General features: G+C 48.9%; 1 pseudogene; it reads left to right on the forward strand.

Annotated features, from left to right (window-relative positions):
* The first annotated feature begins 6,512 nt into the window (after positions 1 to 6,512).
* Positions 6,513 to 6,914, forward strand: LOC100588103 (annotated as a pseudogene).
* Positions 6,915 to 26,213: the final 19,299 nt, after the last annotated feature.

Here is a 26,213-nt window from a genome sequence, read left to right on the forward strand (position 1 = left end):
CAGATATTGGTGGAGTCTGGTAACATACTTACTATCAAGGGTTCAGCCCTTCACAGTGTCTGAAGAGCAAAGTGTTAAACTCAGCCCTAGGAGGATGAACCACTTTCCTTATGGAAATCTGCTGCCCTTGCTGGCTCTGCTCCTGCTGCCAGAGGACCAAGCTCTCTAGTTGTTCCCAGGTGCCAAAGGGCCAGAAGAGATTCACTCGCCACTCTTTCCTCCTTGTTAGCTTTCCGTATGGCCCCAGGACCTGGCCTCTGGCTCCCACCATTCCCCTTGCTGGTTTGTTTGTTTGAGACGGAGTCTGGCTGTGTTGCCCAGGCTGGAGTGCAGTGGTGAGATCTCGGCTCACTGCAACCTCTACCTCCCGGGTTCAAGCAATTCTCCCGCCTCAGCCTCCCCAGTAGCTGGGATTACAGATGCACACCACCATGCCCGGCTAATTTTTTATATTTGTAGTAGAGACGGGGTTTCACCATGTTGGCCAGGCTGGTCTTGAACTCCTGACTTTGTGATCTGCCTGCTTGGCCTCTCAAAGTGCTGGGATTACAGGCTTGAGCCACCGCACCCAGCCCCTTGCTGGTTTTGTAGACGACACTTACTGATTTGGGGTGAGTTATCTTTAGCAAGGTTTCCCATATACCTGTGAGCAGAGCAGGGCTGACTTGGGGTTCGTTAGAATCTCTCGTGAGACACGTGCAACACGCAGATTCCCCCAGCCTTTTGAAAGCGGTGGTTCTCAACCTTGATTGTACATTGATACAGTGGACTGAAAGGGAATGCTCGTGCTTGAGCCCTCCCGAGAGATTCCGATTGAGTAAATCTGTGCTGCTGCCTGGGCATCAGGATTTCCACAAGCTAGGCTGAGGTAGCCCTAGGAATCTATACTTCGAAGAAACGGTTCCTGTGATTTTCCTGTGCATCTATGTTTGCAAACTTCAGGGTGGACTCCCTTTCTTCTTACTGGTGAAGAGTGCCCAGGATTTTCCCACTAGGGCGGTTTTGGAATAGAGGTTAGAGGTGAGTGCTGCTTTTGGAGTCCTGTCCCTTCTCAGCCTCTCCTGGCCCCTGCCTCAGTTTACTGGATTTCTCTCCTTACCAGGCACCAGTATTCTCCCCCTCCCAGTGGCGTTCATTCCCTCAGAGGTTCTGGGCAGAGTAGACCCTCCTCTGAGCTTTTCACCTGGGGTTGGACCCTTGAACCCTGAGGGCTCAGAGCGGCCAGGCTGGCAGCCCGGGAACTCTCGTGAGCTCTCACATCTGTCTGCTTCTCCATGTGTGTGTCTGCTTCCCTGTGTGAGCTGGAGGGAGGGATCGCATCTCCCCTCCTCTGGGGCAAGTTGTTTCTCCCTCTCTTTCAGTATTGCTTTCCACCCTGGAGTAATGTTGGGTCTGGTATCTGCCAGCTTCATAGCATTTATTATTATTTTTTGAGACAGAGTCTTGCCCTGTCGGCTGGGCTGGGGTGCGGTGGCGCGACCTCGGCTCACTGCAACCTCCGCCTCCCAGGTTCAAGTGATTCTCATGCCTCAGCCTCCCGAGTAGCTGGGATTACAGGCGTGTGTCTCCATGCCTGGCTGATTTTTTTTCATTTTTGGTAGAAATGGAGTTTCACCATGTTGGCCAGGCTGGTCTCAAACTCCTGGCCTCAAGTGATCCACCTGCCTCGGCCTCCCAAAGTGCTGGGAGTACAGGCGTGAGCCCCCGCGCCTGGCTTAATAGCCTTTTTTGTTCTTCTTTGGATAGCAGGTGTTTTTCCTGGGTTCCAAGTGTTAAGCTAGAAGTCTAGGGACCTGTGTTCTTGACTCACTGTGTACCCTGGGACATGCCATTTAACCTCTTTGACCCTCAATTTCCTCACCTGTTAAATGGGTACCTCACAAGATTGCCATGTGGTTCAAATAAGATAGTCTGCAAAGACGTGCTTTGGTGACTGAGTGACACCAGTGTGATCCTGACGGAGCTTTCTCTTGTCTAGTTGGCAGAGTGAGGGGTAATTGCCCTTTTTAGGAGGCCCCCAAGATGTCAGCAGCTGATATTAAAGTCTCTGACAATGGAAGTTACTAGAATCTTGCCTCTGCTCCTCATTGAATCCGAGTGTACACACTGAGTGCCTGCTGTATGCACCCAGCATGGAGGGGGGTGTGAGGCAATTCTGGGCTGTTTGTAGGGCAGTAAGGCAATCCACATAGGAAGGTAACTGTATCATGCTGGGTGAAAACTGCGTGCTGTAAGCAGTGAATGTGTTGGAATTTCACCGGGGTAGTGCAGCGTATGTGGCCAGCGATCGAAGACTTTATGCAGAGGAGGAATCTGAACCAAACGAGCTCAGGGGGCAGGTTGGAATTCGGAGGGCGGAGAGGAGGATTAGAGCAAAGTGGCCCTGAGAGGGGCTGCAGAGCAGGGCTGAGGGGAGGCCTGTGGGAGAGGAGAGTGGCTTGGCAGGCCGCCCTCACCCTGCTTCCTGGAGTAACCTGTCCCAGCAGGACTGACCAGCATCAAAAGCCTGTGTCACAATGAAGTCCCCTGAGTGAGGCTATGGCCCCCTCCCTTCCCACCTTTGCCTTTCTAAGCAAAAAGGAACATCCTTTTTCTAGGAGTCCCTCCTGGAGGGAGACCTGGTGCCCTGTCTGTCTAGAATCTGCAGCTCCCTGGTAACCATTTTTGGTGCATTTACAAGGAGGGAATAATAAAATCCCCTCCCATCCTGGGCCTTGCTCCTTGTCGCACTGGCAGGGGCAGGACAGACAGAGTTTAGTATGCCCTGGTGTCGCCACACCAATGAAAGCTGCCTGCTGATCACAGGCTGAATGTGCTAAGTGGCAGGTCACCCCTCCTGGACAGCAGCCCTCCGCCGTAATCCTCCCTCCTTCACTCTGGGTTATCTGGTACCCACTGTGCCATCTCCCTCTGTCACTTCTTCCCCTCTCCTTTCCTGCCCCCACAACATGGTATGCCAGCCCGAGGTTAGCACCCTACCCTGAGCCAGCAGCATCCATTGTTCTCATGCTTGGGAATGGAGCAACAGGGGAAGTCACTCTGTTTGGGGCCAAGGAGGAAGGAAAAAGGGATGGGCTGAAAGGGTAGGTGATGGAAAAAGTGACTTCCAGCCATTTGCTGGCCTGACCTGGAATGGCAGCTTAGAGTGGTTGCCATGGTGATAGCCAAACACCCACACCCCTCCCCCCCAGCCCCAAACTGCATAATGGTGGTTGTGCCTTTTCCCAGCTCGAACCCCTCAGCCTTCTGCCTGGTGTGGAGTTCAGATTCCTCAGGCTGAGCTGCTCTTGCCTCAGTTTCCCAACCTGACCAAAGGAAGCAGTTGGGGCCTCTGGGATAAAGAGCGTGTGCTGGCCCTTCCCCGTGTGCCCCGCAGACACGCACTCCAGCCCGCTGCCCATGCCCCAGGGCCCACCAGGCTGACTTCTGTGCTGCTTCTGCCAGGCTCCCTCGCCCTCTGGGTTCCGGTCAGCCAGCAGGAGGCACCAGCAGGAATCGGAGGGTGAGAGGGGAGTAGACGGGGCACCCACTCCCTGCTGGGCTGCTGGTGGGCAGTGGCTACCTCCCTCTCCTGAAGGCCACAGCTCCTGTCAGCAGCTCGCACCAAAGCTCCAGGTCTCCTGGCTCGGGTTCCCTGCTCCTTCCCCTGCTCCCCAGCCCTGGAGGGAGGGGCCACGGCTTGCTGGCAGCAGTGGGCCTCACTGTCCTTTGTTCCTTGTGGATTTCCCTCAACCCTGCCCACCTCTCCATGATAAGTTCTTCTGGTGAATTCTCCTTGGTCACCCCTTTTGTATACATTCTATTTGCTGCTGAGACCCTGACTGCTACAGAGAATGTCTCAACAATGAAGCGGGAGGCTGGACGCGGTGGCTCATGCCTGTAATTCCAGCACTTGGGGTGGGCAAGGTGGGCAGATTGCCTGAGCCCAGGAGTTTGAGACCACATGGCGAGACCCTGTCTCTACAAAAACTACACACACACACACACACACACACACATACGCACACAGTTTAGCCAGGCGTGATGGTGCATGCCTGTAGTCCCAGCTACTCAGAAGGCTGAGGCGGAAAATCACCTGAGCCCTGGAAGCCAAGCTGAGCTGAGCAGTGAGCTGAGGTCACGTCACTGCACTCCAGCTTGGGCAATGGAGTTTGTCTCAAAAAAAAAAAAAAAGGAAGGCAGGCGGCTGTCTCAGGACACCTTTTTTTGTGGTCAGGGCTCTGGCAGGCTGAATGTGTGGGTGGGGTGGCCTCCCAGGTGTAATCTGAGATGCACCCAGAAGGCTGCCCTGCCTGGAAATAGCCAGGCTGAAACCTGAAGTTAGAGGGCCATTCTTGTGGTCTAAAAACTTTCGGTAAAAATACCACATTCCCCAGGAAGGTGGGCATCGTAGCCAATCATTCATTTCTCTACCTGCATTAGTTTCATCAGATAAGAAGCTTGACTGCCAACTTCAGAAATGCAAAGACTGTGTCTGTCTTCACTATGTAGACATGGGGCCTGGTGCTGAGTAGGTTGAAATAAACATCTGTTGAATAAACTTATTTACCACTCAACAGTGAGTGGTGAGTGCCTACTACGTTCCACTATGTTCCCGCTGGAGTCACTGGGAAGCAGGATTTTCACTCTGCTGAGGTTGCTCGGGAATATGGAGTTGGGTGGGGAGCTGTTGCTGCATGTCTCAACACTGCACCTTTCCAAGTGCACAGAGCCAAACCCCTTGCAGCTACCTTTGACTCTGTCTCACACCAACACTCAATCCATTAGGAAATCCTGCCAGGCAGATCCGAACCCAGCCACTCCTCACCCCGTCCACGGCTGCCAGGCTGCCAGCTGGCTCTCCCACCTGGAATCCTGCTCGACCTCCTCACCGGTTTCCTAACTCCCACCTTCCCCACCTCCCACAGTCTGTGCTCAACACGAGTCAGAATGACCTTTATTTATTTATTTATTTATTTAAGACCAAGTCTCACTTTGTCGCCCGGGCTGGAATGCAGTGGCGTGATCCTGGATCACTGCAACCTTCCCCTCCTGGGTTCAAGTGATTCTCCTGCCTCAGCCTCCAGAGTAGCTGGGATTACAGGCACATGCCATCACGCCCAGTTAATTTTTTTTTTTTTTTGTATGTTTAGTAGAGACAGGGTTTCACCGTGTTAGCCAAGATGGTCTCGATCTCCTGACCTCGTGATCTGCCCGCCTCCACCTCCCAAAGTGCTGGGATTACAGGTGTGAGCCACCGCCCTCGGTCTCAGAATGACCTTTAAAAATAAGTTGGGCCGGGTATTGTGGCTCACGCCTGTAATCCCAGCACTTTGGGAGGGCTAGGCAGGTGGATCACGGAGTCAGGAGATTGAGACCATCCTGGCCAACATGGCGAAACTCCATCTCTACTAAAAATACAAAAATTAGCTGGGCGTGGTGGTGTGTGCCTGTAATCCCAGCTACTGAGGAAGCTGAGGCAGGAGAATCACTTGAGCCCGGGAGGTGGAAGTTGCAGTGAGCCGAGATTGCGCCACTGCACTCCAGCCTGGTGACAGAGCGAGACTCCATCTCAAAATAAATAAATAAATAAATAAAGGCCTAAGTTGGATTATGCTATATTTTTACTCAAAACCCAATAATAGTTTCCCAGGACACTTAGAGTGAAACTAAAGTTCTTGGACTGTGCTCTGAGGTAGGCAGCTTCTGGCTCAGGTGATCCCTGCCTCCTGGTGGTCACGCCCTTGTGTAATTCCCTCCCCTGAGCGTGGGCTGAACCTGGTGACTTACTTCTAACCTATAGAATCCTACAAAATCAGGGGGCAGGTGGCTCGCACTTGTAAATCTCAACATTTTGGGAGGCTGAGATGGGGGCGTTGCTTGAGCCCAGGAGCTTGCGACCACCCTGGGCAACATAGTGAGACCTGGTCTCTACAAAACATACAAAAATTAGCCAGATGTGGTGGTGCACGTCTGCAGTCCCAGCTACTTGGGAGGCTGAGGTGGGAGGATCACTTGAGCCTGGGAGGTTAAAGCTGTAGTGAGCCGTGATTGCACCACTGCACTCTAGCCTGGGCAACAGAATGAGACCCTGTCTTAAAAATAAAAATAAAAATAAAAAAGACTATATGGTAAAAGCAGTGGATATTGCTCCTGAGAATGGGTTATGAAAACCTGTGACTGCTGTCTTGCAGTCTCTCTATCTCTCTCCTTCTTGGCTTGCTTACTTTGATGCATCAAGCTGTCATGTTGGAGAAACTGTGTGAGGCCTCTGGCCAATAGTCAATAAGGAACTGAGACCCTCCGTCTAGCACCTGGTGAAGAACTGAACCCATCAAAGCCCTGTGAGTGAGCGTGGAAGTAAGAGGCTCGTTCCTTCTCCAGTTGAGCCTTGAGATGACAGCAGCCCTGGCCAGCACCTTGCAACCCATGAGGAATCTTTTTTTTTTTTTTTTTTGAGACGGAATTTTGCTCTCGTTGCCTAGTCTCAAATGAAAAAAGAAAAGGAAAGAAAAGGGCACCACGACTCCAGGATGGCGTCAGTCATACCAGTGAAGGACAAGAAACTTCTGGAAGTCAAATGGGTGGAGCTGCCAAGCTGGATCTTGACGCGGGACTTTAGCCCTAGTGGCATTTTTGGAGCGTTTCGAAGAAGTTACTACTGGTACTACAAGAAGTCCATCAATGTGAAGAAGGGGAGCATCTCGGGGGTTACCATGGTGCTGGCATGCTACGTGCTCTTCAGCTACTGCCTTTCCTACAAGCAGCTCAAGCACGAGCGGCTCTGCAAATACTACCGAAGAGGACACGCTCGGCTCCCCCCACCCCACGACCTTCTTGGCCTGAGCCCCTCCGTGAGGAACACAATCTCGATCGTTGCTGAATCTTTTCATGTCCTAATGGGAATTAACCTCCAAATAAAAGATGACTGGTAAAAAAAATTAAAAAACATAAAATAAAAATAAATAAATAAGAAAAGAAATAGTTGATAAATGAACAAATGAAGGAAGAATACACCTGAAAATGAGGGAAGCAGAGCTGGTAAATGTCCAAAGCCAGACCAACCCCTAGTGGTACCGTGTGTACCCTGGAGCCCACTGTGCCTGGATGGTTCGGGTCCACAAAGCCAAAGACTTTCCTTTCATGCATCGGCCAGTCTGAATAAGGTTTACCGTCACTTGCAACCAAGAGTCCTGAGTAATATATGGGATTAATGAGGAATATAGTGTGGCTGCGATGCTTAAGGAGCACAGGAAAGGAAAATGTAGGGAGAAAGGGAATGGTGGGGCAGGCATTTGTGAGCCTCTACTGTGTGCCCAGTAGTGGGCTGGCTTTGTCGTGTATGTCATCGCTTCTTATTCCCCTGACAACCTTGTGAATTAGGTGCGTTCCCTCCCACTTCACAGGTGAAGAAACTGAGTGAGGTTAAGTGCCTGGTCTAAGATCATAAAGCTAGCGAGTGGCAGAGGTAGAAGAAAAGCCAGGTCTTTCTGATTTTAAAATCCCATGCTTTCTTGGTGGTTTATTTTTCTCTATTTTTTTTTTTTTTTGCATCGTGGGTTGGCCAAAATCTCCAAATATTTTCACTACTGCTGGAGCCCTGGCAAAGGCAGCAAGTGGGGTGGCTGCCAGAGGCTGGGGCCGAGGAGGGAAGGGAGGAGGGGTACCTGTGAGGGCCTTTTGTAGGCAGGTATTTATAAAGCTGGGCCTTCTCCCTTGTAACAAATATCAGTGATATTTCTCCTGGCTCTTAGATGGGGGAAGGTAACCTCGCCTCTGTTTCCGAGTACACATCCAGGGAAGGCAGTGTCTGGAGGTCAGGTGAGGCCAGGCTGGCCTGGAGAGGTGAACTAAGGCTGCTGGACTGAAGGCATCCCGGAGGTTTTTTGTCCACCACATGAATGCCCCGCCTACAGCCCCCTCTGAGAGAAACTGAGCTTCTCCCGGCTCCCTGCTGCCCGTTCCTAGGGCGTGCATTTCCTGTCCTGACCCACGTGGCCCTGTCCCCTCTGACCTCAGCTGATTGGCCCAGCATTGGGCACCCTGCCCAAGGGCAGCCCCACCATAGCTGACCAGGGGTCCCTGGGGGGCTTTGGTGTCTGAGCGATGTGATGAGCTGGGCCTCCTGGTAGACGGGGCAGAAGCAGGAAGACACATAGAAAAAGCAGAAAAAGAGGTAGCCCACTAGAGAGATGACCATTTCGGGCCTGGCGTGGGTGCCCGAGCGCCGTGCTCTCTGAGTTAGGAGGCCTGCTGCATAGCTGCTCCTGAGGCCCTGAACTCTTCAGTCCCTTTGTGCTGTCAATTCTGGACAAGAATCCCGTGTTGTTTTTTAAAATATTTTATTATTTTTAAATTTATTATTATTTTATCTTATTTTTTAAAATATTAACTTCCCATACTACACTGATGTATATTTTTAAGTTTCCACTTTTTTTTTTTTTTGAGACAGGATCTTGCTGTGTTACTGAGGCTGAAGTGCAGTGGTGCCATCACAGCTCACTGAACTCCTGGGCTCAAGCAGTCCTCCTGCCTTGGCCTCCCCGGTAGCTGGGACTACACCTGTGCTCCACTGCCCTATTTTTATTTATTTATTTATTTGAGATGAAGTTTCGCTCTTGTCACCCAAGCTGGAGTACAATGGCACAATCTCGGCTCACTGCAACCTCTGCCTCCCAGGTTCAAGCAGTTCTCCCTGTGTCAGCCTCCCGTGTAGCTGGGATTACAGGCATCCACCACCACACCTGGCTAATTTTTGTATTTTTTAGTAGAGATGAGGTTTCACCATGTTGGCCAGGCTGGTCTTGAACTCCTGACCTCAGGTGATCCACCCACCTCGGCCTCCGAAAGTGCTGGGATAATAGGCATGAGCCACCGCACCCCTATTTTTGTTTTTTGTAGAGACAGGGTCATGCTATGTTGCCCAGGGTGGTCTTGATCTCCTAGGCTCAAGCAATCCTTCCGCCTCAGCTTCCCAAAGTGCTGGGATTATAGGCGTGAGCCACGGCACCTGGTCTCCCCTGTTTTTCAGTCTAGCTTGAGTGGGAGCGATTGTGGTCACCCAAAGAGGCAGACAGGACAGTCTAGGCTGCAGAGCCTGATGTGGTCTGCCCCCCCTCATTCACAAGGATGGTGATGCTCGGGCCTGTGGCCTCCCACAATGGGCCTAGGGCCACTGATTCCTGTGGTTCATATGGATGCCTCAGGGCCAGAGCCTCAGGGAGGGGCGAGGGTGTGGGCTGGAACCTGGAACTGTGGGGAGGGAAAGGATGGGCTGGGGGGAACGTGGTTTTCAGTCGTGACATCACAACATACCTCAGTCGTGGGTGTATTTTAAGTAATCTGTTACTCATAATAGCCAAAGCACTTGCGGGTATTTTAAAGCACATATTTGCTTCTGTAACCATGTCAAATTTCCAAAGGCCCAGAAGGGTACACACTGAAAAGTCCCCTTCCTTCCCTCTGGGCAGCTCTCTCCCTTGAGGCAGCCATCCTTACCAGAGTTTGGGCATCCTTCCAGAAGTGCTTTGTGCACCTATTAGCAAACACTCTTGTACACATTCCTCCTTTCCCTTATTTAGTACCCAAATGTTAGCATATTATTCCCATTACACTGCACCTTGTTTTTTTCATTTGTGAATAATTAACTAACTTTCCCCCCAGTGAGAGCAGATTTGAGATCATCCGCACGACAAAGTCACTTGCCTTCCAGGGCAGCTTTCCGAGCGGGAGAGGGGGTTAGTGAGCAGGGCCCGGGACCCTTTGGGAGGGTGCGTGTGTATTCGTGTGTGTATGTGTGTGCGTGTGTGTGCGCGTGCAGGTGACACCTGCAGGACAGTCTCACCTGGAAGACCTGGTTTTAGGTCGAAGACCCCACGAACAAGCCCAGGGCCTTAATTCCCCTCCGGTTCAGTTTCCCTCCCCCAAAGAGGAATGACAAGCCTGTTCCCTGGGGCTGTTGAGGTTGGAAGGAGGACGTGTTAAGAAACTGTCTTGTGAATTGTCTAGTCCTAGGCGGTGAGCAGTTACCGTCAGCCAGACAGATTCAAAAGCTTCTCATCCATTCTCCCTTAAGGATGTGTCTGGCCTTCTCTGCTTACTCCCAGCCACCTCCCCTTTCCCAGCTGAAGGTGTCCTCTCCTCCTGGAGCTTCCCTCCCACACGGACCTGCCTGTTTATGGGCCTCTGCTCTCCACCTCACCTCCCTTCCGCCACCTCTTGTTAGGCACCTGAAACCACCTCTGCTGGGGTGTAGCAGCACAAATACAGCTCACTGCTGGCTATTTTTTTTTTTTTTTTTTTTGAGATAGAGTTACGCTGTGTCACCCAGGCTGGAGTGCAGTGGCGTGATCTCCGCTCACTGCAACCTCTGCCTCCCGGGTTCAAGTAATTCTTGTGCCTCAGCCTCCCCAGTAGCTGGGATTACAGGCATGAGCTACCAAGCCCAGCTTTTTTTTTGTATATTTTTGTAGAGACAGGGTTTCCCTATGTTGCCAAGGCTGGTCTTGAACTCCTGGGCTCAAGCAATCCACCCATCTCAGCCTCCTAAAGTGTTGGGATTATAGGTGTGAGCCACTATGCCTGGCCCCTTCATACGTACTTGCTTTTTTTTTTTCAAGATGGTATTTCACTCTTGTTGCCCAGGCTGGAGTGCAATGGCACAGTCTTGTCTTACTGCAACCTCTGCCTCCCAGGTTTAAGCAATTCTCCTGCCTCAGTCTCCCGAGTAGCTGGGATTATAGGCATGTACCACCACGCCTGGCTAATTTTGTGTTTTTAGTAGAGATGGGGTTTCACCATGTTGGCCAGGCTGGTCTCGAACTCCTAACCTTAGGTAATCCGCCCACCTTGGCCTGAGATTAGAGGTATGAGCGACCGCACCTAGCCTCTTCATATATATATATATATATATATATATATATATATACACACACACATACATATATATACACACATATATACACATATATACACATATATACACATATATACATATATACACATATACACACATATATACATATGTACACATATATACACATATACACATGTATACATATATACACATATATACACACATATATACATATATACCCATATATACATATATACACACACATATATACACATATATATATATATATACACACATATATATATATATATTTTTTTTTTTGAGACGGAGTCGTGCTATGTTGCCAAGGCTGGAGGGCAGTGGTGAAATCTCAGCTCACTTCAACCTCCGCCTCCTGGGTTTAAGGAATTCTGTGCTTCAGCCTTATGAATAGGAGGGGATTACAGGCACATGCCACCACGCCCAGCTAATTTTTTTGTATTTTTAGTAGAGATGAAGTTTCACCATCTTGGCCAGGCTGGTCTTGAACTCCTGACCTCATGATCCACCCTCCTCGGCCTCCCAAAGTGCTGAGATTACAGGCGTGAGCCACAGCACCCAGCCGCCTCTTCATATATTTTAATTGAACATTTAAGGAAACTTTTGTGTCAGATGCTGTTCTAAGCACTTGGATGTGTTAACTCAATTTTCCCAACTACAATCCAAAGAGGTAGGTACTGTTACTATCCATTTTGTTGTGTTTTGTTTTGTCTATTTCTTTTTTGGAGATGGGGTCTCCCTATGTTGTCCAGGCTGGTCTTGAACTCCTGGACTCAAGTCATCCTCCTGCCTCAGTCTCCCAAAGTGCTGGGATTACAGGAGTGAGCAGGCTTACTAGCCATTTTACAGATGAGGAAACTGACGCTGGAGAAGTTAAGTGCAGCTGCACTGAGTGCATCAGGCACAGGCAGACAGTGCTGGTGCTGGTTTCAAAACCAGGCTGCCTGCTCTAGAGCCTGTGTAGCTGGCCCTCCCTCACCCCCGCCTTCCTTCCTTAGGTAACTCCTTTGTAGTGTTAATACCTGGCTCTCAGCTTAAATGTCACTTTCTCAGGGAAGTATTTCCTAAGGCCCCTCCTGCAGTGTAAGTGGCCTTCTGAGTGCTCTTGGGTTCTCTTATGTATCTCTTGATCACTTCTTGTTTTGTACTGTAATTGCTTATTTGTCTATGCTCAGTCCCCTGGGTTTGGGCAGGTTTGGGTACGTTTGTTTGCCCTTAGATCTGATCTGCCTTGCATACAGAAAGCATGCCATGAATGTGAGCTGAGTGACCTTTCCATGATGCAGCGCTGCCTGGAGCTGTAGGAAGAAAAGAGTCCCCAGTAGTGGTTTGGCCCAAGAGGGAGGAATGTGAAACTAGAAACAGACCAGGGGACGTAGCCGTGCCGAAACATGTGTGTGTTTGGGTGTCTCAAGCGGTGGTAAAGAGAGCATGGGTTTCAAAGTGTGGTGAACCTGGTTCAAATCCCCACTCCACCACCTGCTGCAGTGTGATCTAGAGAAAGTTCTGGAATCTGTTTGTTTGTCATCGACCTAAGTTACCTGAAAGGGCTGGCACGACGCCAGTGGGCCCTGCTTCTGCTGCTGCTGCCAATGTCCTTATGCAAATGACCTCCGCCTTCTGCACCTCTGTTCCCATCTGCAAAAGAAGAGCCTCGGCCAGGGCGTTTCTAAGGCCACTTCCCTGTTTAAGCCACTTGAGCTCAATGGAAGCGTCTCAGGTTTTATACTCTGGAACATTTGGATATAGCTGGGAATGTCTCTCCTGGAGGAAGCAGAGGGTGATGTTTCAGCCAGCAATGCTGCACCCGCAAGAAAGCCCGCCCCTGGTCAGCAGAAGAGCAATCAGAGAAGCTGCTTATGAAGATGGAGTGGCCCCTGCCACAGAGGTACCTTTCTAAAGCTGCTTGGGAATCAGATTACAGTGGCTCCCTCCTGCTAGCAGGGAGACCAGAAGTGCTGATAAGACCTCACATGTTTCTGTGCAAAGCTGATCTCCATTCAGCTTCACAGCAGCCCTGGAGACAGTGACCTTGACTAACCACCTGCCCATGCTGGCCACAGTGACGGGCTGTGTTAGTCAGGGTTCTCCAGGGAACAGCTTGTAAGATACGCGTGCGCACGTGTGTAGAGATATATATGTATATATTCAGAGATTTACTTTAAGGAATTGGCTCATGGGTTATGGAGTCTTGGTGAGTTCCAAGTCTGTAGGGTAGGCTGTCAGGTGGGAGACCCAGGGAGGACTCTTGCAGTTCACCACAGAATTCTCTCCTGCGGTGGGGGGGTCAGTCTCTCGTTCTCTTCAGGCCTTTGATGAGTTGGATGAGGCCCATCCACATCATAGAGGACAATCTGCTTTACTCAAAGTCCATCACTGAAATCTTTTTTTTTTTTTTTTGAGACGGAGCCTTGCTCTGTCACCCAGGCTGGAGTGCAATGGCGCGATCTAGGCTCACTGTAACCTCTGCCTCCTGGGTTCAAGCGATTCTCCTGCCTCAGCATTCCAAGTAGCTAGGACTACAGGCGCCCGCCACCGCACCCGGCTAATTTTTTTTTTTTTTTTTTTTTTTTCAGTGGAGCCGGGGTTTCACCGTGTTGGCCAGGCTGGTCTCAAACTCCTGACCTCAAGTGATCTGCCTGCCTCGGCCTCCCAAAGTGCTGGGATTACAGGCATGAACTACTGTGCCCAGCCTTAAATCTTATCATCCAAAATCACCTTCAGGGAAACATCCAGAATGTCGGACTAAATATCTGGTCACTGTGGCCCAGGCAAGTTGACACATAAAAGTAATCATCATGGGGGCTTCCTGTTTAATCCCTAAGACCTGGGAGTAGGTGCCAGATTCCCGTTTCCGATGAGGAAACGGAGGCTCCAAGGAGTGGAGAGGTATCTCAGGGCACAGAGCTGCGGTGGCATGCCATCAGAAGGCAGGGCATGAGAGTGCTGCCTGCATGTCACCTGGGTGACCAGAGAAGAGGCATGTGAGGTCACCGACCAGAGCCAGGTGGAAGTATGACTGTGCATGGAAAGGGGATGATGGGCAGCTGGGGTCTCCCCACCCCTCAAGATCTGAACAAGAGTGGCTCAAATCTTCACCCCCCACATGGCAAGCCTAATGTCTTCCTAAGGTGCTTAAGTTGTCTGGGATGTGCTGGAACGTATTTTCTTTTTTTTTTTTTTTTTGAGACAGAGTCTCGCTCTGTCACCCAGGCTGGAGTGCAGTGGCACAATCTCGGCTCACTGCAAGCTCCGCCTCCCAGGTTCACGCCATTCTCCTGCCTCAGCCTCTCCGAGTAGCTGGGACTACAGGCGCCCGCCACCATGCCCGGCTAATTTTTTTGTATTTTTAGTAGAGACGGGGTTTCACCGTGGTCTCGATCTCCTGACCTTGTGATCCGCCCGCCTCGGCCTCCCAAAGTGCTGGGATTACAAGCGTGAGCCACCGCGCCCGGCCTGGAATGTATTTTCTTGGTCATTCTGGCCCCTGAGTTCCTGCTTCTGCCCAGAGAGCGATCTTAGTCCATTTGTCCACCCAGCAACCTTCTTCCTTTATTTCAAAATCCACCCACTCCCCGCCCCATCACGTTGCGCCTGTGTTTGTGGCAAGCTTTGCTGATGGTCTGGAGAGATGAAGGGAAATTACAGAGCAGCAGTGACAGCTGCAAATGAGATAGTAGACAATGTGCTCTTGTAAAACCAGCCTCTCTTGAACATTTCTACAGCTCTGGTGCCCTGTTACTTGGTGCCCCACCCCTTTCTTCTTCCTTTCTCTGCCCTCTCTTATTGCTACCCTCTTCCTCTCAGAAATGCAGTCAAATTCCTCCCCTTTTCCTTTGCAGTAAAGTTCTACCTTCTCTCGTCCAGAGTCCTTATCTTGGCTCCAGGCTCCCGCTGGGTGTCCTGGGGGTGGGGGGGTATTTTATGAGAGTTCTTTACACCAAGAAGCAGGCCTCCTCCTCCCTAGGTGCCCTTTTGAGGGTGGAGTCTGGTTCCTTCTTCCACAGGAGTGGGAATGGGGCAGTGTCTGAGGCCAATGAGTGCCTGCAGCATTGCCCTTCCCAGGACTGGCCAGGTGAGGCCATCTCCACCTGTCTGGCCTGAGGCAGGTGCCTGTGTTGTGGGGACAGATCTCAGTCACCTCAGCAGCAGACTCCAGGCTCTGATCCCAAATAGCCCTGCGATTCATCCTGCTCTGTGACTTGTCCACAGGGAGTGGGTGCCCTGGCCAGGGGCAGGAGGGTCTGGTCTGGAAATTGTACTTGACGCTGGTGTGTCTCAGTCTCTGAGCTCAGGTGCACTCTGACACCCATCCAGGAGTTCACGGTGTGGCCCTCCACTCGGGATGCTTTGGATTCTTGGATTCTCAGCCCCTCCTATTAAAAAAAAAAAAAAAAAAAAAAGATCACGTATCCCTCTGCTCAAAACCTGGGATGGTGCTTTGTCATAGTGGCCTGAACCAAGACAATGATTATTACCATTTGACAGGTGTGAACCTGTCAACTCCTTGTGGACCTGATTTGCATTTCCTGATTGCTAATAAGACTAAGCATCTCTGGCTCGTGCCTGTAATCTCAGCACTTGGGGAGGCTGAGACCAGCAGATCACTTGAGGTCAGGAGTTTGAGACTAGCCTGGCCAACGTGGTGAAACCTTGTCTCTACTGAAAATACAAAAATTAGCCAGGCATAGTGGCGTGTGCCTGTAATCCCAGCTACTCAGGAGGCTGAGGCAGGAGAATCGCTCAAACCAGGGAGGCGGAGGTTGCAGTGAGCTGAGAACACGCCACTGCACTCCAGCCTGGGAGACAAGAGTGAAAGTCTGTTTCACACACACACACACACACACACACACACACACACACAGATTCAGATTAATCTCCATCCTCATTGAACTTGACCCCACCCACAGCATTTGACCTAGGTCCTCACTCTTGAGTTTGGGAAACCCTTTCTTGCATCTCTGGAGCTTTCACTCCTAGTTCTTTGCTCACCCCAGTAACTACTCTCTACTGGTCTCCTTTGACCTCTCAGCTCCATCCTTGGACGTCTTTCTCCTGTTTCACTTGTTCCTTAGGTCTTTCATCCAGTCTCATGGCTTTACTATCAAGCAAGCATAGGCTAATATCTTCCATTTTATAGCTCCTTCACCGAAGCCTCTGCCTGAACTTCATATATTGAACTTCTGATTCCATATTTCTCTACTTGGATAGCTAACTTGATATGGCTAAAATTCAACTCCTGATTCCCTCACCCCCAAACCTCCTCCTGAAGTCTCCCCATATCCATAAAAGGCAACTCCATGCTTTCTGCTGCCCAGGCCCCAAACCTTGAAATAATCCTTAAGTTTGTCCCATCAGTAAGTCTCACTAGCTTTGTCTTAAAAATTTCATCCTGCCGGGCGTGGTGGCTCACGCTTGTAATCCCAGCACTTTGGGAGTCCGAGGCGGGCGGATCACGAGGTCAGGAGATAGAGACCATTGTGAAACCCCGTCTCTACTAAAAATACAAAAAATTAGCCGGGCGCGGTGGCAGGCGCCTGTAGTCCCAGCTACTCGGGAGGCTGAGGCAGGAGAATGGCGTAAATCCGGGAGGCAGAGCTTGCAGTGAGCCGAGATAGTGCCATTGCACTCCAGCCTGGGCGACAAAGCGAGACTCTGTCTCAAAAAAAAAAAAAAAAAAAAATTCATCCAGAATCATACCACTTCCTACTCCTCCTCCCTTGCTAGATTGGTCCAAGCCACTATCATATCATCTCTCATCTGGATTAATCCAACAGTATCTTAACTGATGTTCTCTGTGACCCTACAATGTATTCTCCAGACAGAGAGCCTTTTAAGACATAAACAAGATCAAGACATTCCTTCTGTTCAAACCCTGCGATGAATGACTGCCCATCTCATTCAGAGCAAAACCCAAAGTCCTTGGAATGGCCTATGAGATCATCTTGCCTGTCACTTCCCTTCTGATCTCCTCTCGATTATTCTCTCTCTTTTACATGTATATATATATATATATATATATACACACACACACACACATACACACATACATACATAAATACACATAATATATACACATATATATGTCTGTGTATGTATATATATATTTATTTATTTTTTTGAGATAGAGTCTCACTCTGTCACCCAGGCTAGAGTGCAGTGGCATGATCATGGCTCACGGCAGCCTCGTCTTCCTGGGCTCAAGCAGTCCTCCCACCTCAGTGTCCCGAGTACCTGGGACTACAGGTGAGAGCCACCACATAGAAGTAATTTTAAATTTTTTGTAGAGACGGGGTCTCACTATGTTGCCCAGGCTGGTCTTGAATTCCTGGCCTCAAGTCATCCTCCTGCCTCAGCCCCCCAGAGTGCTGGGATTACAGGCGTGAGCACCGTGTCTGGCCTACTCTTCCTCCTGCTCACTCTGTTGCAGCCTATTTGGTCTCTGTGCTGTGCCTGGGGCCTGCAGGCACCCTTGTGCCTCAGGCCTTTGCATTGGCTGTTATGAGCACACCTCATTTTATTGAGCTTTGCATTATTGCACTTTGCAGATTTTACTTTTTTTTTTTTTTTTGAGACGGAGTCTCGCTCTGTCGCCCAGACTGGAGTGCAGTGGCGTGATCTCGGTTCACTGCAAGCTCCTCCTTCCAGGTTCACACCATTCTCCTGCCTCAGCCTCCCGAGTAGCTGGGACTACAGACACCCGCCACCACGCCCAGCTAATTTTTTTGTATTTTTAGTAGAGACGGGGTTTCACTGTGTTAGCCAGGATGGTCTCGATCTCCTGACCTCATGATCCGCCTGCCTCAGCCTCCCAAAGTGCTGGGATTACAGGCGTGAGCCACTGCGCCCAGCATTTTTTTTTTTTTTTAATTGAAGGTTTGTGGCAATCTCGTGTCCAGCAAGTCTATTGGCACAATTTTTCCAACAGCCTGTGCTCACTTCATGTCTCTGTCACATTTTGGTAATTCTTGCCGTATTTCAAACTTTTTCATTATTAATATATCTGTTATGGTGACCCATGATTAGTGATCTTTGATGTTACTATTCTGATTGTTTTAGGGCACCACGAATGGTGCCCAGATAAGATGGTGAACTTAATCAATAAATGTTGTGTGTGTTCTGACTGCGCCACTGACCTGACCCTCCATTTCCCTGTCTCTCTTCCTCTCCTCTGGCCTCCCTATCCCCTAAAACACAACAATATTGAAATGAAGCCCATTAACAACCCTACAGTGGCCTCTAAGTGTTCAAGTGAAAGGAAGAGTCACACGTTTTACACTTTAAATCAAAAGCTAGAAACGATTAAGCTTAGCGAAGAAGGCTGAAAGCTAGGCCTCTTGTGCCAAACAGCCAATTAGTATATTAAAAATAAAAGTTCTTGAGGGAAATTAAATGTGCTACTCCAGTAAATACACAGATGATAAGAAAGCAACACAGCCTATTGCCGATAAGGAGAAAGTTTGAGTGGTCTGGATAGAAGATCAAATCAGCTACCTTTCCTTAAACCAAAGCCTAATCCATAACAAGGCTCCAACTCTCTTTGATTCAATTCAGTGAGGCTGAGTAAGGTAAGGAAGCTGCAGAAAAGCTGGAAGCTAGCAGAGGTTGGTTCATGAGGTTTAAGGAAATAAGCCATCTCTGTAACCTAAAAATACAACGTCAAGTAGCAAGTACTGATGCAGAAGCTGCAAGTTATCCAGAAGATCTTGCTAAGATAACTGATGAGGTGGCAACACTAAACAACAGGTTTTAAATGTAAACAAAACAGGTATCTACTGGCAGAAGATGCCATCTAGGACTTTCATGGCTAGAGAGGAGAAGTCGACACCTGGCTTCAAAACTTCAAAGGAAAGGATGACTCTCTTGTTAAGGGCTAAGGCAGCTGGTGACTTTAAGTTGAAACCAATGCTCATTGGCAATTCCTCAAATTGCAGGGCCCTGAAGAATTGTGCTAAACCTACTCTGCTGTGCTCTATAAATGGAACAATGAATCCTGGGTAACAGCATGTCTGTTAACCGTTAAAATATGGTTTAGTGAACATTTTAAGCCCTCTGTTGAGACCTACTGCTTAGAAAAAAATATTTATTTCAAAATATTATTGCTCATGGACAGGCACTTGGTCACCCAAGAGATGTGATGAAGACATACAAGGAGATTAATGCTTTTTTCATGCCTGCTAACACATTGATTCTGCAGCCCATGGATCAAGGAGTAATTTTGACTTTCAAGTCTTATTATTTAAGAAATACATCTTACAAAGCTATAGCTGCTATAGATAGTGATTTCTGTGATGAATCTGGGCAAAGTAAACTGGAAACCTTCTGGAAAGGATTCACCATCCTAGATGCCATTAAGGACATTGGTGATTCATGGGGGGAAGTCAAAATAGCAACATTAACAGGAGTTTGGAAGAAGTTGACTCCAACCCTCATAGATGTCTTTGAGGGGTTCGAGACTTCAGTGGAGGAAGAAACTGCAGATGTGTTGGAAATAGGAAGAGAACTAGAATTAGAAGTGAAGCCTGAATATGTGACTGAATTGCTGCAATCTCATGAGAAAACTTAAATATTAATATTTAGTAAACCATTCAAAGTAATGGCAAAACCACAATTACTTTTGCACTAAACTAATAGATGAGGAGTTGCTTCCTACGGATGAGCAAAGAAAGTGGTTTCTTGAGACGGAATCTACTTCTGGTGAAGATGCTATGAACATTGTGAAAATGACAACAAAGAATTTAGCATATGACACAAACTTAGTTGATAAAACAGTGGCAGGGTTTGAAAGGACTGACTCCAATTTTGAAAGAAGTTCTATTATAGGTAAAATGCTACCAAACGCCATTGCAGGCTACAAAGAAATATTTTATGAAAGGAAGAGTCAATCAATGCAGAAAACTTCATGTTGCCTTATTTGAAGAAATTGCCACAGCCACCCAAACTTCAGCAACCATCATTCCGGTCAGTCAGCAGCCATCCATTAAGGCAGAAAGATATGATTTGCTGAAGGATCAGATGATTGTTAGCATAATTTTTTTTTAGCAATAAAGTATTTTTAAATTAAGATGTGTACATATTTTTTAGACATAATGCTATTGCACATTTAATAGACTACAGTGTACTATAAACATAATTTTTATATGCACTGGGAAACCAAAAATTTGTGTGACTCACTTTATTGCAATATTTATTTTAATGCAGTGATCTGGAACTGAACCTGCAATGTTCTCTGAGGTATGCCTGTACACTGAAATAGTTTAAATGTTCTTGTTTATTTTCCTTTTTTCCTTCTTCATTTTTCTTTTTCTGAGACGGAGTTCTGCTCTTGTTGCCCAGGCTGGAGTACAATGGCGCAATCTTGGCTCACTGCAACCTCCACCTCCTGGGTTCAAGCGATTCTCCTGCCTCAGCCTCCCGAGTAGCTGGGATTACAGACATGCGCCACCACACCCGGCTAATTTTGTGTTTTTAATAGAGACGGGGTTTCTCCGTGTTGGTCAGGCTGGTCTCGAGCTCCTGACCTCAGGTGATCTGACCTCCTTGGCCTCTCAAAGTGCTGGGATTACAAGCGTGAGCCACTGTGCCTGGCCCTTGTTTATTTTCTTATTGTCTGTTTCCCCCCAATAAAAACATGTTCACAGGCCAGTCTTTTGTTTTGTTCACTCCTGTATCTTTAGTACCTTAGAACAGTGCTTGGCACAGAGTGGGCCCTCAGTAACTATTTTTTTTTGTTTGTTTTTTGAGACAGAGTTTCACTCTATCACCCAGCCTGGAGTGCAATGGCGTGATCTCCGCTCACTGCAACCTCCACCTCCTGGGTTCAAGCGATTCTCCTGCCCCAGCCTCCCTAGTAGCTGAGATTACAGGCGCCCACCACCACACCCAGCTAATTTTTTTGTATTTTTAGTAGAGACGGGATTACGCCATGTTGGCCAGGCTGGTCTCGAACTCCTGACCTCAGGCGATCCATCCACCTTGGTCTCCCAAAGGGCTAAGATTACAGGAGTGAGCCACCGCACCTGGCCAGTAACTATTTATTAAACAAATAAAGTAATGGATTATTATTATTTTTTGTTTTTGAGACGAAGTCTTGCTCTTGTCCCCCAGGCTGGAGTGTGATGGTGCGATCTTGGTTCACTGCAACCTCTGCCTCCCGGGTTCAAGCGATTCTCCTGCCTCAGCCTCCTGAATAGCTGGGATTACAGGCGCCTGCCACCAAGCCCAGCTAATTTTTGTAGTTTTAGTAGAGACAGGGTTTCACCATGTTGACCAGTCTGGTCTAGAACTCCTGATCTCAGGTGATCCACCCGCTTTGGTGAGCCACTGTGCCCAGCCCAAGTAATGGATTATTATGCCCTATGTAATCTAAATTAGATAAAGGGGAAGTGACATCAGGAAGATGTGAGAGATAAGGAGAAGGTGGTAAGGTCAGTGGATCAGAGGTTCTGGGTAGGGTAGGGCTGGAGTGAGTTCAAATGACAGAAAGGGATTGGATTGAGCTAATGAAAGGTCTTTCTTTTCTACTTTACTGGCTACTTCATCTCAGTCTTCATTACTGGTTTCTCCTCAACATTTAAAAAAATTTAAAAAGTTTAAATGTAGAGATGGGGTCTCAAACTCCTGGGTTCAAGTGGCCCTCCTGCCTCAGCCTCCTGAGGTGCACTACAGGTGCACCCTTGTAGTGTATGTACACCACTGCATCTGGCTCCCCTCAACACTTCGATCTTTAAAACTGGAGTGAAGTAATAAAAAAAAAATCTAGGGCAGTGTTTTTCAAATTGAGAGACACAGCCCATTAGTGGATCATAAAATTAAGTTAGTGGGTTACAACCAGCATCTATAAAAATGAAATATAATATAATAGAATAGAAAATAGCAGGGCACATTGCATGCAGCAAGGATATATATCATATCATAAAAATTTCATTTCAATTTTATATATGTAGACATGGGTGTTTTTTTGTTGTTTTTGTTTGTTTTGTTTTTTTTGAAATGGAGTCTTGCTCTGTCGTTCAGACTGGAGTGCAGTGGGGTGATCTCGGCTTACTGCAACCTCCGCTTCCCAGGTTCAAGCGATTCTCCTGCCTCATCCTCCCGAGTAGCTGCGACTACAGGCACCCGCCACCATGCCTGGCTAATTTTTTGTATTTTTAGTAGAGACAGGGTTTCACTGTGTTAGTCAGGATGATCTCAATCTCCTGACCTTGTGATCCGCCCACCTCAGCCTCCTAAAGTGCTGGGATTATAGGCGTGAACCACCGCGCCCAGCCAGTGTGTGTATTTCTATATGGTGTCTGTGTGTACTGAGTCACACATATGGTTGGGTCATGGACAAACAAGTTTGAAAGCTCCTGGCCACGAGAGTGAGTGAGGAGGTCCAAAAACCGAGAGTCCAGGTAATCGGAAAGATTTTTATCATAAATCCTGAAATTACCAAGACTTTCTAGGGGTAGTGCTCAAATACAGAAATGTTACCAGGGTTGAAAATCTTCAAAAAATGTCCCAGTGAGTCTGTAGATGGTTGGAACGGCCGGTGCTTACTCTTTTTTCCAAGATCTCTAATTCTAACCCTTTCCTGCCCGTTCCTGGACTTCAGCCTGCTGTTGGCTCTTTCCTCACTAGCGCACCCCAAACCTGCCTCCAACACTCTGGGTCCAGCCCCAGTGCCGAGTTTTCCCATTCATACCTCCTGCTGTCCCCAAGGGCACGTCGTGATCACAGCAGCATAATGACAAGGTCAGCCGTCATTTACCAGGTCCCTCCATATGCTCTGTTTGGTAGGAATTGCCCCTTATTTATTTTATTTTATTTTATATTTTATATTTTATTTTATTTTATATTTTATTATTTTTATTTTTATTTTAAGATGGAGTTTCACTCTTGTCTCCCAGGCTGGAGTGCAATGCAATCTTGGCTCACTGCAACCACCGTTTCCCAGGTTCAAGTGATTCTCCTGCCTCAGCCTCCCGAGTAGCTGGGATTACAGGCATGTGCCACCACACCTGGCTAATTTTGTGTTTTTAGTAGAGTTGGGGTTTCACCATGGGGTCAAGCTGGTCTTGAACTCCCGACCTCAAGTGATCCACCCGCCTCGGCCTTCCAGTGCTGGGAGTATAGGTGTGAGCCACTGCGCCCAGCCTGCCCTTCATTTTATAGAGGAGAGCCAGGAGTTTAGAGGTTAAGTGACTTGTCCAAGGTCACTCAGTAAGTGGCAGAGCCAGGGTTTGAGCTCAAGTCTGTTTCCCTCCCTACAAGGCCTTTGCAATGCACCCCACAGCCTGCCTCACCAGCTGAGTCACTCTTGCAGACCATTCTCACAGTATGAAATTAGATTTCATGCTTCGATAACAGCTACGAATCACTCCGTTTCATGAATAGTGGGGGTCTCTCAAAGAGTTGAAAACGTTAAAATTCTTTTTTTTTTCCCCAAGACAGAGTCTTGCTCTGTCGTCCAGGCTGGAGTGTAGTGGCGCAATCTCGGCCCACAGCAACCTCCACCTCCTGGGTTCAAGCAATTCTCCTGCCTCAGCCTCCCTAATTAGCTGGGATTATGCCTGGCTATTTTTTGTATTTTCTTAGTAGAGATGGGGTTTCACCATGTTGGCCAGGCTGGTCTCGAACTCTTGACCGCGCGATCTGCCTGCCTCAGCCTCCCAAAGTGTTGGGATTACGAGCATGAGCCACTGTGCCCGGCCTGAAAACGTTAAAATTCTTGAATGGCTACTGTCCACACTCCATGTCAACCCTGCCCCCAGAGCTGTGTTGGGAACATAGAGAGAAAGTGAAGACCTGAAGACCCAGCTCCTGGCCTCAGGAGATTACAACCAGAGGACTGGGGACCTTAGAGATTAGACAGGTTATCTGCATTTCACAAATGCCAACACAGGCCTGCATCACAATGCAGGAAAGAACAGACGTCTTGGAGCACGAAGTAAGAATCACCTTGTTGCAATTATTTATTGACTCCTGGGTTACTCCCCATCATTTCTTGAAGGTTTTAGTGCCTGGTAAAATATCACTCTCTCTCCAACCCTCTCCCTGTAAAATCTTCAAAATTCAGAGCTCCTGCCCAGCAGTTTATACCTTTCACAGGTTGAGATGATGAAAGGACGATGTGGGGGATAGATGAGTCTGGCTCGCAGTGTTAGGGCCACTAAGTTGCTATGTTCCACTTGACTCCGGTGTCTGGAGGCCACGTGCTCCAGGTGAGGCAGGACCCTCCCAACCCTGGGCGTTGGGGAATGAGTACTGCTTCGCCTGACCTGCCGTGGTAATTCCTTCCACCCTACTTGCCTGGTTTAAGAATGGGCATGTGATCATATCTGGCCAACGGGATGTAAGGAGATGTCTTCTGCGAGAATTCTGAGGATGTTTTTCATATTCTTTTCTTTTTTTTTTGAGAGGGAATCTCACTCTGTCGCTCAGGCTGGAGTGCAATGGTGTGATCTCAGCTCACTGCAACCTTTGCCTCCCAGGTTCAAGCCATTCTCCTGCCTCAGCCTCCCAAAGTGCTGGGATTACAGGAATGAGCCATTGCGCCCGGCTCATGTTCTTAAAAAAGAGACACACTGAAGGAACATTTTCCCTTCCAGCCTTTAGACATCGATATCGCGATGACATAAAGCCTTGAGTTGTGGTAGCCACCTTGTGTCTTTGAAGGGATAAACACAAGGGCAAAAACCGACGTGCTAAGGATGGTTACGGCCGGGCGCGGTGGCTCACGCCTGTAATCCCAGCACTTTGGGAGGCCAAGGCGGGCAGATCACGAGGTCAGGAGATCGAGACCATCCTGGCTAACATGGTGAAACCCCGTCTCTACTAAAAATACAAAAAATTAGCCGGGCGAGGTGGCGGGCGCCTGTAGTCCCAGCTGCTCGGGAGGCTGAGGCAGGAGAATAGCAGGAACCTGGGAGGTGGAGCCTGCAGTGAGCAGAGATCGCACCACCGCACTCCAACTTAGGCGACAGCGAGACTCAGTCTCAAAAAAAAAAAAGGATGGTCAACCATGGAACTCCCCCACCTCTGACCTTCCTGTATGTGACAGAAGTTTCTTATTGCTTAAAAATGTTTGGGTTGGGTGCGGTGGCTCATGCCAGTAATCCCAGCACTTTGGAAGGCCAAGGTGGGTGGATCACTTGACCCCAAGAGTTCAAGACCAGCCTGGGCAACATAGTGAAACTCTGTCTCTACAAAAAAATTCCCATACACAAGAAAATTACCCCGGCGTGGTAGCACTGCCTGTAGTCCCAGCTACTCGGGAGGGTGAAGTGGGAGGATCGCTTGAGCCTGGGAGGAGGAGGCTGCAGTGAGCTGTGATTTTGCCACTGCACTCCAGCCTGGGTGACAGAGCAAGGCCGTGTCTCTAAAAAAAGTTTGACTTTGGGCTTCTGATGCTTGTCACCCAGAACATCCTCACGTAACGTGCAGCTTCAGATGGCCATAGAAGGCCAAGCAAAGTAGCAATGGGTTGCAATGAGGGGTGCAATGCCAGCTGCTAGAGCAGACAAGCCCAGGAGTCCTAGTGTTTAGTACAAGATATCCTGACCGGGCACGGTGGCTCACGCCTGTAATCCCAGCACTTTGGGAGGCTGAGGCGGGCAGATCACGAGGTCAGGAGATCGAGACCATCTTGGCTAACATGGCGAAACCCCATCTCTACTAAAAATACAAAAAATTAGCCGGGTGTGGTGGCAGGCACCTGTAGTCCCAGCTACTCAGGAGGCTGAGGCAGGAGAATGGCTTGAACCTTGGAGGGGGAGGTTGCAGTGAGCTGAGATCACGCCACTGCACTCCAGCCTGGGTGACAGCGCGAGACTCCGTCTCAAAAAAAAAAAAAAAAAAAAAAAGATACCCCTCACTGCGTCCCCACCAGTGCACAAGCAGTCCTGCCGAGGTGCCTTTCACAAGGCCATTCAGGGATCCAAGATCCTTTCTTCCTTCCTCTAGATTCCTCTATTGAGCCGGTAGAGAAGAAAGAGCCAAGAAGACACACCTGCTTCTGTGCTGGAAGTTACCCTCACCACTTCCACTTTTATTCCACCAGCAAGAAGTGGTCCCATCATCCCTTGCAGATGCAGGGAGACTGGCTGGGCAGCCCCTTCCAGCACTGACTGCACCCTCCATAAAGGGGGCTGGGCTTCTGGCAGTCAGCAGGAGGTCTCTGCCACAAGGTCTGATGATGGGTTGATGAGGCTTTGAGCTGGGCATTGGAGGGAAGGCAGGACCTCATGAGGAAGAGAGGCAGGGACTCTAGGTGGGTGGTGGTGAGCACAGTATGTGTTAAGATAAACAGCTGATTCAGGCCCGGCGTGGTGGCTCACGCCTGTAATCCCAGCACTTT

Source organism: Nomascus leucogenys, chromosome 23 (assembly GCF_006542625.1).
Source record: "Nomascus leucogenys isolate Asia chromosome 23, Asia_NLE_v1, whole genome shotgun sequence".
NCBI lineage: Eukaryota > Metazoa > Chordata > Mammalia > Primates > Hylobatidae > Nomascus > Nomascus leucogenys.